Here is a 15,345-nt window from a genome sequence, read left to right as displayed (position 1 = left end):
ATGTTTCAAGCACCATTCAAGAAACTATGAAAATAGTGAAGTCAAAAGTGTTAAGTGGTTAATCAACAGTCAAGAAATAAACTTGGGTCCAAAGCAAAGATCAATGGCCCAGATTCAAGAAGCTTGAAGAAAAAGATTGAAAGAGAAAGGTACGGGTTGCATATCAATGCCTTAGTCCGCTCTCTCTCCTTTGACCACGCCACTGTGGATTCTGATCGTTGGAGAAGAAGACAAACCAAGTGCTGAAGAAGGTTCAAGCCCTAAAATCTTCACTCCTCTATAACAGGGGTGAAAGGCCAAGGATTAAAAAAAGAAAGGAAGAGCACTAGTTTCAGTATTCATAGCTCCCTGAGTTATTTTTGTTCTTCTCCTTAATGATTTTCACTTTGTAGTTTTTTTTCTCAGTTTAGTCTATTTGAGTTTCATTGAAAAAAAGGCAAACATGGTGAGGTTTGTAAGAAAATGTCAATGAGTGAAAAAAGGAAGAGAGCTAAGCTTGGAGAAAAAGCCTAAGTTATTTCAGAAATCCTTTGTTAGTATTTCTGTTTTGTGTCATGATCCTAAGGGAATTTTCTTACAAGTTGGGTTAGCACTTTACAGTTGAAAGTTAGGGTGAGTCCTAGTCAAGTCCAAGTTGGGTTAGGATCTGAACTTGTCCCAGATAGGATTGGGGTATATCTTAGGGAGAATTGGTGATTGTAATCTGTTCAAAAGATAGTGAAATTCTATCATTGTTGTGATGGAGACTGGATGTAGCCTATATTACACTGAATAGCCGAACCAGGATACATCTGTGTGTCACTCTCTACTCTCTTCTCTATTACTGGTTCTACTACATAGGAGACAAAAATAAAGTATCTCCTGATTTCTCTACTCAGCAACGTTTCACTGTTACTATTCTTTCAAGCAACTCTGTTCTGGCTCTTACCGTGTCAGGAGACAAAATCAAAGTATCTCTTGTATTATCTTAGCTAAAAGAAAAGTTACAAGTAAAGTTAAAAAAGAGGCCAAGATTCAACCCCTTTCTCTTAGCCACTGATTACCATCAATTGGTATTAGAGCTTGGTCTCACAGAGATCAAGCTTTGCAGCTTGGAGGAAAGATCCTAATGGCAAACAACAACGGTTCCAACACGGTGGCATATACTCTGATAGAAGGACAATCAAACAACAGACCTCCATTCTTCAATGGTAAAAACTACAATGATTGGAAATAAAGAATGAAGATCTTTGTTCAATCGGTGGACTATAATCTATGGAAGATAATAATGAACGGTCCACAACTCCCTATAAAGATTGGTGCTGATGGGATTGTCACTCCCAAGACCGAACCTGAATGAAATGAAGATGACAAGAAGAAGGTGAAACTCAATGCCAAAGCTATCAATATGCTAAACTATGCAATCAGCTTCGAGGAATACCGAAAAGTTTCAAGATGCAAAACAACAAAGGAGATATGGGATAAGCTCCAAGTCACACATGAAGGCACTACTCAAGTCAAACAAACCAGAATTGACATGTTGTGTAAAAAATAAAAGTATTCTCTATGAAAGAAGGAGAGTCCGTTGATGATATGTTTGAAAGGTTCTCTATCATCATCAACGGCTTAGATGCTATGGGGATTACACACTTTGAACAAGTGCTAGTGAGAAAGGTCCTAAGGAGTCTAACGATAGAGTGGGAAACTAAGGTTATAGTCATATCTGAGAGTGGTAACCTTAGTCAAATGACTTGCGATGAACTGAGAGGAAAATTACTTGCTTATGAGATCACTCACTTAAAAAATGATGCAAAAAAAAAAGAGTGGCTCTCAAATCATGTACTGAGTCAATGGGTGATGAATTCAATGATAATTTATCAGATGACAAATTTGTGCTTTTTGCCAGAAAACTCAGGAGAATGATAAAACTAAGAGGAAGAAGCAAGGGAAGCAACTCAAGAGGACCAAAGAAGGACCTAAGCAAGGTCATTTGCCACAACTGTAAAGAACTGAAACACTACAAATATGATTGTCCAAAATTGAAGAAACAAGACAAGTCCCAAAAAGATAAGAAGAAGGGGCTTATGGCCTCTTGGGAAGATCTGGAGAATGATTCCGATGAAGATGAAGATTCAGACAACAGCTCTCAAGCCTGCTTTATGGCTGACCACAGCCAACCTGATGAGGTAATTTTTATTGAGCTTTCTAGTAAAGACCTTCATCTCATGATTGATCATCTCACTGAAAAATTAAGAACTTTTCTGAACCAATGTCATGAAATTGAAAATGAAAATGACATCCTAAAGGCTGAAAATGCTTTCCTCAAAAGAAAAACTAAGGGAAGCCGAAACCACTATTGATCTCAAGAGGCTTAAGGCTAAACTTAAAGGTTGTGAAAAATAGCACTTTGTTATTGCATACTTGAATTGTTTTGAAGAGAATGAACGGTTACATAAATAGGTTAAAGGTTTAAAACAAGATCTAGCAAAATTTGCTCAAAGTTCTGAAAATTTGGATAAATTGTTAGCTAGTCAAAGACCTCTTTATGAAAAAGCTGGTTTGGATTATTGTGAAAAATTAAAATTTATTTTAAAAGTTCACAATTTTAAAATGTGGCATCCACTTCTAAAGACACAAGATTTTAAAACCCAAATCACCTTTAAAAATCAGCAACTAATAAATTCTGTCACATATGCAATAAAAATGGTCATTTTCCTATTCCATGTTTCATTTTTGAAAGAAAGATTAGTGATAAAGTTTTCAAAATAGTTGGCAAATACAATGTACTGAGTCCGCAAAGATGGTTTAACATTAAAGGATCCAAAAAGATTTGGATACCTAAGGTCACTTAAGAGCTTTGTACAGTTTTGCCTAGCATCCAAAAATAAGGATGACATGTGGTACTTGGATAGTGGATGCTCTAGGAATATGATTGAAAAGTCTACGTTCTTCATCAAGCTTGATAAATACGATGGAGGCTTTATAACTTTCGGTGATAATAGTAAAGGAAAAATTGTGGCCATAGGTAAAGTTGGTAAGGGTTTCTCTTCTTTCATTAATGATGTATTTTTAGTTGACAGATTGAAACACAATCTTCTGAGCATTAGTCAATTATGTGACTTAGGATATTTGATTATCTTTATGAAATTGGAATGCTTAGTTGTGTGTGAGAAATCCGGTAAAATTTTGTTTGAAGCTAAAAGGTGTAACAATGTTTATGGACTTACTTTAGAGAACTAAAAGAACAAAATGTAGCGTGTTTCACTTCTATGGACTCCGAAAAATGGCTATGGCATAAGAAATTAGGATATGCAAACATGTTTCAAATTTCTAAACTTGTAAAGAAAAATTTGGTTAGAGGTTTTCCTAACATAAAATTTGACAAAGACATCACTTGTGATGCTTGTCAATTGGGCAAACAAACTAAACTTCTTTTAAGCCCAAGGATGACATCTCAACTAAAAGGCCATTGGAAATACTACACATTGATCTTTTTGGTCCTACTAGAACTCAAAACTTAGGTGACAAACATTATGGTTTAGTAGTGGTTGATGACTATACTAGATATAGATGGGTTCTTTCTTAACTCATAAAAATGATGCTTTCATTGCTTTTTCAACTCTTTGCAAAAAGATCCAAAATGAAAAGGATTTGAAAATTATTTGCATAAGTGATAATAGAAAAGAGTTTGAAAATCAAGATTTTGAAACTTTTTGTGATGAATTTGAAATTTTTCATAATTTTTCGTGTCCTAAAACCTCCAATAAAATAGGATTGTTAAAAGAAAAAAATAGAAGTCTCCAAAAACTGGCTAGGGTTATGCTATGTGTAAATGAAGTTCTTAAATTCCTTTGGGTAGAAGCTGTAAACACAGCTTGCTATATCATAAATAGGACCATCATTAGAAAAAGGGTTAAAGAAAACTTCATATGAGCTTTGGAAAGAGGTACCACCAAATCTCAAGTACTTTCATGTTTTTAGATGCAAATATTTTGTATTAAACACTAAATATAATCTTGAAAAAATTGATCCAAAATCTTATGACGACATCTTTTTTGGTTACTCAACCACTAGTAAAGCATATTGAGTTTATCTCAAAGAATATAGAACTATAGAGGAGTCTATACATCTTTTATTTTGTGATACTAACACTCTTGCAAGTGGTGTTGTAGAAGATGATGTAGGAACTGAAGTTGAATTAAGCTCACAAAAAGATCAAGAAAATGATACATCTGTTTCAACTGTGAAAAATGTTGGCTCTATCTCTACAGATCAAAATTCAAGAGACAATTCTGTTTTGTCTCCCACTGAAGCTAGAGATTCTAGAATTGTGAACCTTGCAGAACCAAATCAAGGCCAAACTGAAATTTCTCCACAAAAATCTAAAGAATGGAAGTTCTTGAGGAACTATCCTCATGAATTCATCATTAAAGATCCATCCCATGGAGTAACCACTAGATCCTCAAGTAAAAAGAAAGCCAAACTCAACAATTTTGCTCTTTTATCTCAAATGGAGCCCCAAAATGTGAAAGAAGCACTTGAAGATCCATCGTAAGTTAAGGCAATGGAAGAAAAGTTAGTCCAATTCAAAAAAGAAAGAGGTTTGGTGTAACACCCTACCACACAGAGTCTTATGCTTAAGTCATAAAGGTGAGGTGGCAAGGTATTACGACCTCTAAAAGTAATATATATATATATATATATATATATATATATATATATATATATATATATATACTAATAATAATAATAGCTGAAAGAAATTTTAACTAGAAGCCTGTGAAGAAGAGTTAAGCAAAGCGTTAAACAGAAAATCGCGTCACTCGTGTAAGCGATAAATATGAGAGAAGAATTCCAAAGATACATATAGCAAGGCTTCTGACTCGGCTTGCGGAGCTAGAACCGGCCAAAGCAAATATACACATATACATACATATATATATAAGATTCCCAAAAGGCCCATAATACAATTTACATAAACCCAAAGGACTAGGATCCTTCGCTGACAAAAGTGATAGCAAAAATTATTGTGGGTTAGGAATTTCACAAAATATTTACGTTGTAAGTATAGCTCCAAACCAACAAACAACTCTCGCATCAAATTAAATTTTCGGTGTTGTCACAAAGAACAAACCCCAAATAAAAAATAACCGAAGTATTTTGGACTCCGGATCGTCTCACGAGGAATTACAACGAAGTGTATGCTTATTGGCTATGAAGTATGTTTTGGGATTTTTGATAAGAGGCATGAAAAGTAAATGACAATGAAAATAAACTAACAACTAACAAAGCTCTTGGCAAGGTATGAGAACTAGAAGTCCCATCCTTATTATCCTCCTCAATTGTGATGAGAATTATCCATTGCTACCACTTAGTTAACCTCTAACCATGGAGGAAAGTCAAGTGGATGAATCAACTTGATTCCACAAGTCCTAGCCAACTCCCAAGGGAAAGACTAGCGTTAGTGGTATCCAAATCAATTAGCAACTTCTAATTATCAATCAACAAGGGAATTAGATAACTCAAGCGTCACTAATTACTCTACCATAGCCAAGAGGAACAAAATCTATACTAAAATCCAACCAAGCATTTTATCAAACACTTGGAAGGCATAAAGGAAAGCATAGTAAAAAGTGCAAGGAAAGTAAATCTACACTACTCAATTGCAAGAAATTAAACAACGACAAATCAAATGAACAACAAAGGAACATGAATCATAAATTGCATTAAATTGAAAATAGAAGAACAAAAATGCATCAACATAAAAGTAGAGAATTACATGAATTAAATGCAAAACTAGAAAGAGCAGATATAGAAGAACAAGAATTGTAAAGAAAAGTAGATCAAAGCATGAATTAAACCTAGATCTAAGAAATTCTAATCCTAATTCTAGAGAGAAGAGGGAGCTTCTCTCTCTAGAAACTAAACTACATGATGCTAAAACTTCAAACAATTGCTCCCCCCTTTGCCCAAGCTTGAATTCTGCATGAAATAGCATTAGAAATGAGTTGGGTTGGGCCCAAAGTGCTTCAGAAATCGCTGGGGGCGATTTCACTTTAGTGGACCACGTGCTCAATCGGCGCACACGCGTACATGGCGCGTGCGCGCCCCTTAAAGTAAAGCAACATATGGCAAATTTTATATAATTTCGAAGTCCCGGATGTTAGCTTTCCAACATAACTAGAACCGCCTCATTTGGACCTCTGTAGCTCAAGTTATGGTCGTTTGAGTGCGAAGAGGTTAGGTTTGACAGCTTTACGGTTCCTTCATTTCTTCATGAGTTCTCCCACTTGCATGCTTTTCTCCTCACTTCTTCCATCCAATACTTGCCTTATGAACCTGAAATCACTCAAAAAATACATCAAGGCATCGAATGGAATTAAAGTGAATTGAATTTAGCTATTTTAAGGCCTAAAAAGCATGTTTTCACATTTAAGTACAAATCAAGGGAGAATTGCAAAACCATGCTATTTCATTGAATAAATGTGGTAAAAGGTGATAAAATCCTCCAAATTAAGCACAATATAAACCACAAAATTGGGGTTTATCAAAAAGCTCCCAGAATGCTCCAATGAGGTGCCTCTCAACTTGCATCTGAAAACCATAACATATGTATGGAGTGAGAACTAGAGGTTCTCAACATGGTAACAGTTCCCACATAACTAACATATAAGGTCTCGGAAAAGGCAAAGGCGATCCTAGAACTTTGGACAACAAATTATAAAACTTAAAGATTTTAAACAGAAACCATAAATAGGGTGGTTCTCTAAGGTTCTTCAATTTAACTAAACTCTAACTAAAACTCTCGACTATTCCCCCTTCCTCCATAATCCTCCCAAATACCAGTAGAACTACACAAACAAACAAAACAGACAAAGTAAACACAAGTAGAATACAGATACGACAAGTAGCAATTATAGCAGGTAAGCATAGATTATCAATTAGGCAATCCCAAAAAATGCAAACTCAAACAAAACAGACAAATGCATATGATGAATGCCTACTCTATGGCTGATGATATCATCTATCGGTTATATAGCTTACCCAACACGTCCTGGTAGCTAACCATGGACTGAAACACCCATGTGGAGCAAGTGGATTTGAGCTACAACCCCTTACTACTACCCGTTTAACCCAGAGCCAGTGGAATAACCACTACTGTGGCTACTACCCAGGCGGGTGTTTAAAAGCTCAACCTAGAGCAAGTGGGACGAACCACAATCCTTGTTACTGCCCAGGCGTCGCAATCACTGACCTGGAGAAAGCGGGACGAACCAACCACCATCCTTGCTACTACATGGGTATCTCAAACATTGACCTAGAATAAGCTGGACGAACCACCATCCTTGCTACTGCCCAGGTATTTCAAACATACATTCATTTATTACTCCATAATTAAATTCATTTCTTCATAACTCTTCTTTCCTATCTCATATCCGGAGCAAGTGGACATCACCACTGCCTACTACCCGGTCACATATATCTCATTAAATTACAAATCCTCATTACTCTTATCATCTTCATCAAATCAAGCATCCCCTTCCTCAACTCCTTCGATACCAATTCTATCTTTTCCCACTCACTAACCCTTACTCCGTAACCCAAAACCTAACTAGTAGACCTTAAACAGAGTTTCTAGTTTTTCCTACAACTTTGAAAATTCAATTTTTACACATAACTTCCGACGTCCATAACTTCCTCTACGAAATTTTGTTTTTCACAAAGTTTATACCATCTTAAAGATTTAAAACTATCTTTAATTTGAATTAAAATTCACTCAAATTTAATATCCGAGGCTCAGGTTATGGACCGCCGAAGTTCATTAAAAATCTGCTTTTACCAAAAGAGTTCAAAACTTTTATTTTTCAAATTCTCATTTTCAAACCAAGTTTCACAACCCAAAACAACGTTAAATACACTCAAAACAATTTCATAACCATTTCCTTTATTCTACAACAGTTCAACACTCAATTTCATCAACTCTAACCCACATAATCATAACCAAAGCAATAATACTCATAAATCATCAATATAGCATCATCATCATTTACAATTAAACTTAAACCTCATCATTACTCAATAATTCAGCAACACATTCACATATTCAACTCTACAGTTTTACTAATTTACTAAACTTTAACAAGTCATGCTGGTTCAACCTAACCTACAGTCAACTAGCCTAAGTTTTCACGACACATTATATTTTAGTTACGAGAAACCGAAACCATACTGATGAACAGATTTTTTGACGGTTTAGAATTCACAATAAATTCTCGTTGCTAATATAGTTTCTAAACCAACAATGAATCTTTTCATACAAAAATTTGGTTATCACAAGTAACAAACCCCTAAAAATAATAACCGAAGTATTTAAACCTCAGGTTATCTCTCAAGGAATTGCAGGGAAGTGTAGTTTATTATTGGTTGTGGAAAAGTATCTTTTTGGGGTTTTGAATAAGGAACAAGAAAAGTAAATTGTAAGAATTAAACTAATAACTAGAAAAGCTCTTGGCAAGGTATGAGAACTAGAAGTCCTATCCTAGCTATCCTTATCAATTGTGATGAGAATTGTCCATTGCTCCCACTTAGTTAACCTCTAACTATGAAGGAAAGTCAAGTGGATAAATCAATTTGATTCCTCAAGTCCTAGTCAACTCCTAAGGAAAGACTAGCTTTAGAGGGATCCAAATCAACTAGCAACTTTCAATTATCAATCAACAAAGGAGTTTGATAACTCAAGAGTCTCCAATTACTCAACCAAGGCCAAGAGGAGAGAAATCTACGCTAAAATCCAACCAAACATTTTCTCAAACACTTGGGAGGCATAACATAAAAATATAGAAACTAATAAAAGATGATAAAATCCAAAACAACCATTTGCAAGAATCAATAACATAAATTGAAGAAAGCAATCATAAATATGAAATACCTCAAATTGCATTAAATAGAAAATCAAATCTAACATGAGAATTCATAAACTAAATTGGGGAAATAAACAAATCAACAAGAGAAATAAATAAACTAGAATGCTAGAACAATTGAAGTAGAAGAGAAACTAAATAGAAATAAAGTAGAAATATGAAATTGAAAATAGCTAAACCTAAGAATCCTAAAGCCTAGAGAGAGGAGAGAACCTCTCTCTCTAGAAAACTACATCTAAAACCTAAAATTGTGTGAATAAAAGTTGTATCAATCCATCCATGTGATTCCCCCACTCTGCAGCCTCTAATCTGTGTTTTTCGGGCTTGAAACTAGGCCAAAAATAGCCCAGAAATTGCCCCCAGCGATTTGGGCAATTTCTGATACGTCCAGCACGTGGCTCTGTCACGCGTACGCATCGCCCACGCGTACGCGTCACTGAACTTTCGCAAGGTCACGCGTACGCGTGATTCACGCATGCGCGTCGCCTAACTGCATGGCAATTATGGCAAATTGCATGTCATTTTGAAGCCCCGGATGTTAGCTTTCCAACACAACTAGAACCGTCTCATTTGGACTTCTGTAGCTCAAGTTATGATTGATTTAGTACAAAGAGGTCAGGCTTGACAGCTTAGCAGTTCCTTCAATTTCTTGTATTCTTTCCACTTTTGCATGCTTCCTTTCCATCCTCTAAGCCATTCCTGCCCTATAAACCCTGAAAGCACTTAACAAACATATTACGGCATCGAATGGTAATAAGAGAGGATTAAAATTAGCAAATTTAAGGCCAGAGAAGCATGTTTTCAATCATAGCACAAAATTAGGAAGGAAAATGTAAAACATGCGAATTCTATGAATAAGTGTGAGAATAATGGATAAAATCCACTCAATTAAGCACAAGATGTACCACGAAATAGTGGTGCATCAAATCTCCCCACACTTAAACATTAGCATGTCCTCATGCTAAGCTCAAGAGAAACTATAATAGTGAAAGTAGAATGTATGATATGCAATCTATCTATATGAATACAACTAAATGCAAAATGCTTCTACCTAATTGGTTAAAAGTAAATAGATCTTTTAAGAACAAATATGAATTGGATTTCACTAATTCAAATTATAAAAATGAAGTACAAATAGACTTGCAAGAAGAAGATAGCTCATGAAAGCCGGAAACACAGAATCAAGCATTGAACCCTCGCTGGAAGTGTATATGCAATCTAATCGCTCAAGTGTCTAGGGTTAATCCACTCTACTCTCCTCTAGTCATGCTTTCTAAAACTTTATTCTTCATCTAACCAATCAACAAATATTTAGTGTACAAATGCAAATATCATGAGGGCTTTTCAAGGTTGTAATGGGGCTAAGGTAAGGGTGAGGATATATGTATAGGCCAAGTGAGGTATAATTTGAATCTTTGACTAACCTAAATTCTCACCTAACACACACACACACTCTATATAATTTTAAAATTATGCCTAGCTACCCAAAATTTTACTTTTTTTTTATATTTCACATACTCATGTATCAAATTTTTATTTTTAATTCCACTACATATGTATTGATCTTTTATTGAATTTAGCATTGGGGTGATTTTATCCCCTATTCATTTATTTCTTTTCTTTTCTTCTTTTTTTTTGAATGAAAACATAATATATCAATGCATATGTTTTTTCTGATTTCACATGAGTAAGCACCCAAATTCCCAATATTTGTCAGTGAAAACACAACACATTTTCATCAACCAAAGTTCCCACGTGTCCCCACACTTAGTTGGCACACAATCTCTATCTTAAGCTAACCAAAGATTCAAATAAGATAATTAATTATTTTTCTACTTAAGGCTAGTGATGTGGTAATATAAAGAACAAAAAGGGGTTAAAAGGCTCAAAGTGGTAAACAAAGGCAAATGAAATGGTAGGCTATTTGGGATAAGTGAGCTAATAACAAATGATGACCTCAATCACATATATGCATGAATATACTAAATAATGGACATATAGAATGGAACAAAGTAAAGATTGCAATTGTAGAGAAGAAAACACACAAGAATAAATATCATGGTTAAATAATGTAACCATATAATCAAGTTCAAAATCTCACAGGTTGTGTGTTCTTAGCTCAAAAATCATGTTCCAAATTACAATCTTCCAACAAGTTTAACAAAAAAGTTTTAATTTAAATTAGTGAAATGCTATAAAAAGGGTCTTGAAAAGAAACTCATTATTTTAACCAAGTAGTGGTAAAATATGCACAAAATCAAGCAAACATGCAATCAAACATGCAAATGCACAACTAACAAGGAAAATAAAACATTGGTGTTGAGAAGAAAATAACTAACCCACGAAAGTCGGTATCGACCTCCCCACACTTAAAGATTGCACTGTCTTCGGTGCATGCTGAGATGTGCAAGTGGACGGGTTGCTACACTGATGCTTTTCTCCAAAGATTGTGCAGATGGACTTGTCTGTTGCCCCATTGAGAAGCTTTTCTTTTTCCTTCTCGGTGGCCATCCTGAAAGAAGAGGAAAAGGAAGAAAAGCAACCCATAAATAAAGATGGAAAACAAATAAAGTATGGTTAGGTCAATGCCAAATAATGAGGGTCTCAATTACATGGTTGCTACAACATGCAAGTGAGAAAACAGTAGAAGCATATGGCATATCAATAGTGCAAAAATTGCAACAATGGAGAAGAGATAGTGGGTAATGAAAGACAATATAAATTCATGTCAATGCAAAAGGAGTACAAGCATCATAAAAGATTAGTATTGACTTAAATAATATTACCCAATCAGAATAAAACAAGTCATGAAGCACCAGAGTAATGCAAGAAAAGATGCAACAGTTGAATAAGGACATTTAACACCAATGAAAAAATAATAGACTTAAAAAAGAAAATAAAAACATGAACAAAATTAAAATGCAAGGAAGAAAAGTATGCAAATGCAGTAAGTAAAAGAAATTGAAAGAGAATATGGATGAGAATTTAAAGAAATGAAGATGAAGAAAGTAAGAAAGGAGGAAGAAAGAAGAAGAAGAAAGGAGAGAAGAAAGAAGCAAGAAATGAAAAACAGGGCTTGATGCGCACGCATGCATTACGCGTAAGCGTGAAAACTGAGTCGGCCATGCGACGCGTAAGCGTCGCCCACGCGTACGCGTGGGTGGCCAAACATGCACACTGACGCGTGAGCGTCGGTCACGCGTACGCATGACCACTCGCGCGATTCTAGCACCAAGGCAGCCCAACTCTCTGTTCAATTGCACCTTTTATGCCGATTTGGGTGTCCACGCGTACGCGTCGTTAACGCTTATGCGTGGATGGTAAAAATCGCAGTTGACGCGGACGCGTAAGGTACGCATACACGTGGGGTTGCTTGTGCGTAAGGCACCCCTCCTGCGTCGTTCCAGCATAACTCTCTGTTTAATTTTAATGGTTGTGCGTACCCCCATATGACGCGTGCGCGTCATTGATGCTTACGCGTCGTACATCTTCTTTTTTTTTTAAAGCAAAATAAAGGTAACCATGCAGAACTGGAAATGGATACTGATATTAATAAAATAGAACTAATAAACAGGAAAGATCATACCATGGTGGGTTGTCTTCCACCTAGCACTTTTAGTTAAAGTCCTTAAGTTGGACATTTGGTGAGCTCCTTGTCAGGGCGGCTTATGCTTGAACTCTTCCAGGAATCCCCACCAATGCTTGCAATTCCAATAGCCTCCAGGATCCTAAACTAGGCGTATAAAGCCTTCAAGCAAGTTGAAGCAAGTGACAAGGCCCCAAGAGTGTTGATTGCTAGAATGAATTCCAGAGTCCTAAACCTTGTTTTTGCACCCGTCTTCTTGTTGATCATCATTTTCCCACTTGGGTGGTGAGCAATCGGAATTCTCACTGAGACATCCAAACAACCTCCTAGACCTATTCAATTGAGACTTATACCAACCATTACACTTAGACCTTGAACATCCAACCATAACGAACCTAGGATTGTGATGCCAACCACTAACCATCTCCCTTTTACTCTTAAAACCACAAAGAGCTCTGAGTTGTCCATCCGTCTCAAGCAAACCAAATTCAAGTGGAATGAGAAAGCTAAGGGATATGAATTTCACCCACTTGAATGTTGTATTGGATGGTAATGGCTTTGGGGGAAAGGTCTCCAACAACTTCGGCAAGGTGATTTCAAGCTCCATTCCCTTGTGCTCTTCCTTAACAACTTCCACCTCTTTGCAAGCTTCTTCAATTTCAACCTCTTCCTCTTGGTAGCTTTCTTCCAATTCAATCTTTTCTGCATCGCTTACTAAGGGCATGGGAGGTTGTGCCCCTTCTTCTTTAATCTCCATGTCAAGTCTAGTGGGAGAGGGTTCAATTGTAGATAAAAATTTATCAATGATTGAATCCATCTCTTGATCATCCCCTTCAAAGTCTTTAACCATGATATGCCTTGGAGGTTGTACACCCTCCTCAACATCAATTTCAAACGTCTTGGAAGGAGGCTCTATGACTTGAGTTTCCCGTGGAGGCTCCGTATCTTCTAAGTCTTCAACCACTTCCTCTTCTTCTATGATTTTTGCTTTCTCCACTTGATCTAATACAAAATCGAACTCCTCCTTGATGTCTCTCCTCACCAATTCTTCAGCTACTCCTTCATCTTCAAGGGTCTTTACTTCCATATTTTGGGCCTCCTCGTGCTTCCTTTGAAGTATGGGTGCGTGAACCCGATCCATTAAGTCCCTAAGCTGATCCCTTCTCTCTTGTTCTGTGTCAATAGCATAATTGAAATCATGTTGCTCTTGGATTGATGCATCCACACGGGATATAAGAGTTTGGAGAGTAGAGTTGAGACTAGTGAGAGTAGAGGTAAGTTTGGTTTGAAGCTTTATTTGCCCTTGGCGAATAACACTAAGGGTGTTGCCATCCAGTGGAGGTTGGGGTGGATAGGAGGGTTCATTATTTTGGAGAAAGGGTCATAGTAGGAAGGTGGTTCTTCTTGGTAAGGGCATGGAGATGGTGAATATGGAGGTGGTGGTTCATGAGAGTAATTATTTTGGAGTTGGGGTGGTTCTATGTATGGTTCGTATGGTTCATATGGTGGTTGGTATGATGGATAAATGTTAGGATCATATGAGAGTGTTTGGTAGTAGGGGGCTTGTGAGTATGGTGGTTCAAAGCTATGTTGAGGAGGGGGTTCATAGGCATATGGTGGACCTTGTTGGTAACTACAAGGGGGTCTACCATATCCATTGTCTTGATACGCACCCTGGAATGGCTCTTGACCATAGTAATTTGGTGGAGGTTGATTGTCACGAAAGGGTCCACCATAACCATTGTCTTGGGATGCATCGTAGAATGGTCATTGCCCATGGCACATTGGAGGAGGTTGTTGCCGAAAGGGTTGATCAAATCCTTGTGGCTCCTCCCATCTTTGGTTGTTCCAATCTTGATGCATGTTCTCATTATAGCTTCCATTCCCTACAACATAATTTGAACTAAACTCGTAGCCAAAGGGTGAGAATTCATAGTAACAAAGGAAAGTAAAAACAAAAAACTAATAAGAAAATAATGAGAATAAACTCCTAAAAGTAGAAACAACTAACAAAGAAACGAACAAGAAAAATTATTCACAATATTCACAATAACCAATAATAAGGCACACATTTGCAACTCCCCAGCAACAGCGCCATTTTGATGAACGGATTTTTTGACGGTTTAGAATTCACAATAAATTCTCGTTGCTAGTATAGTTTCTAAACCAATAATGAATCCTTTCATACAAAAATTTGGTTGTCACAAGTAACAAACCCCTAAAAATAATAACCGAAGTATTTAAATCTTGGGTTGTCTCTCAAGGAATTGCAGTGAAGTGTAGTTTATTATTGGTTGTGAAAAAGTATCTTTTTGGGGTTTTGAATAAGGAACAAGAAAAGTAAATTGCAAGAATTAAACTAATAACTAGAAAAGCTCTTGGCAAGGTATGAGAACTAGAAGTCCTATCCTAGCTATCCTAATCAATTGTGATGAGAATTGTCCATTGCTCCTATTAGTTAACCTCTAACTATGAAGGAAAGTCAAGTGGATAAATCAATTTGATTCCTCAAGTCCTAGTCAACTCCTAAGGAAAGACTAGCTTTAGAGGGATCCAAATCAACTAGCAACTTTCAATTATCAATCAACAAAGGAGTTTGATAACTCAAGAGTCTCCAATTACTCAACCAAGGCCAAGAGGAGAGAAATCTACACTAAAATCCAACCAAGCATTTTCTCAAACACTTGGGAGGCATAACATAAAAACATAGAAACTAATAAAAGATGATAAAATCCAAAACAACCATTTGCAAGTATCAATAACATAAATTGAAGAAAGCTATCATAAATATGAAATACCTTAAATTGCATTAAATAGAAAATCAAATCTAACATGAGAATTCATAAACTAAATTGGGGA

At 36.3% G+C, this 15,345-nt stretch overlaps 1 pseudogene; it reads left to right on the top strand.

The window, feature by feature from the left end:
• The first annotated feature begins 1,108 nt into the window (after positions 1-1,108).
• Positions 1,109-4,534, top strand: LOC148549302 (uncharacterized; annotated as a pseudogene).
• Positions 4,535-15,345: the final 10,811 nt, after the last annotated feature.

Source organism: Arachis ipaensis, chromosome B8 (assembly GCF_059453495.1).
Source record: "Arachis ipaensis isolate K30076 ecotype BB chromosome B8, ASM5945349v1, whole genome shotgun sequence".
NCBI lineage: Eukaryota > Viridiplantae > Streptophyta > Magnoliopsida > Fabales > Fabaceae > Arachis > Arachis ipaensis.
This window is presented reverse-complemented; position numbering and strand designations above follow the sequence as displayed.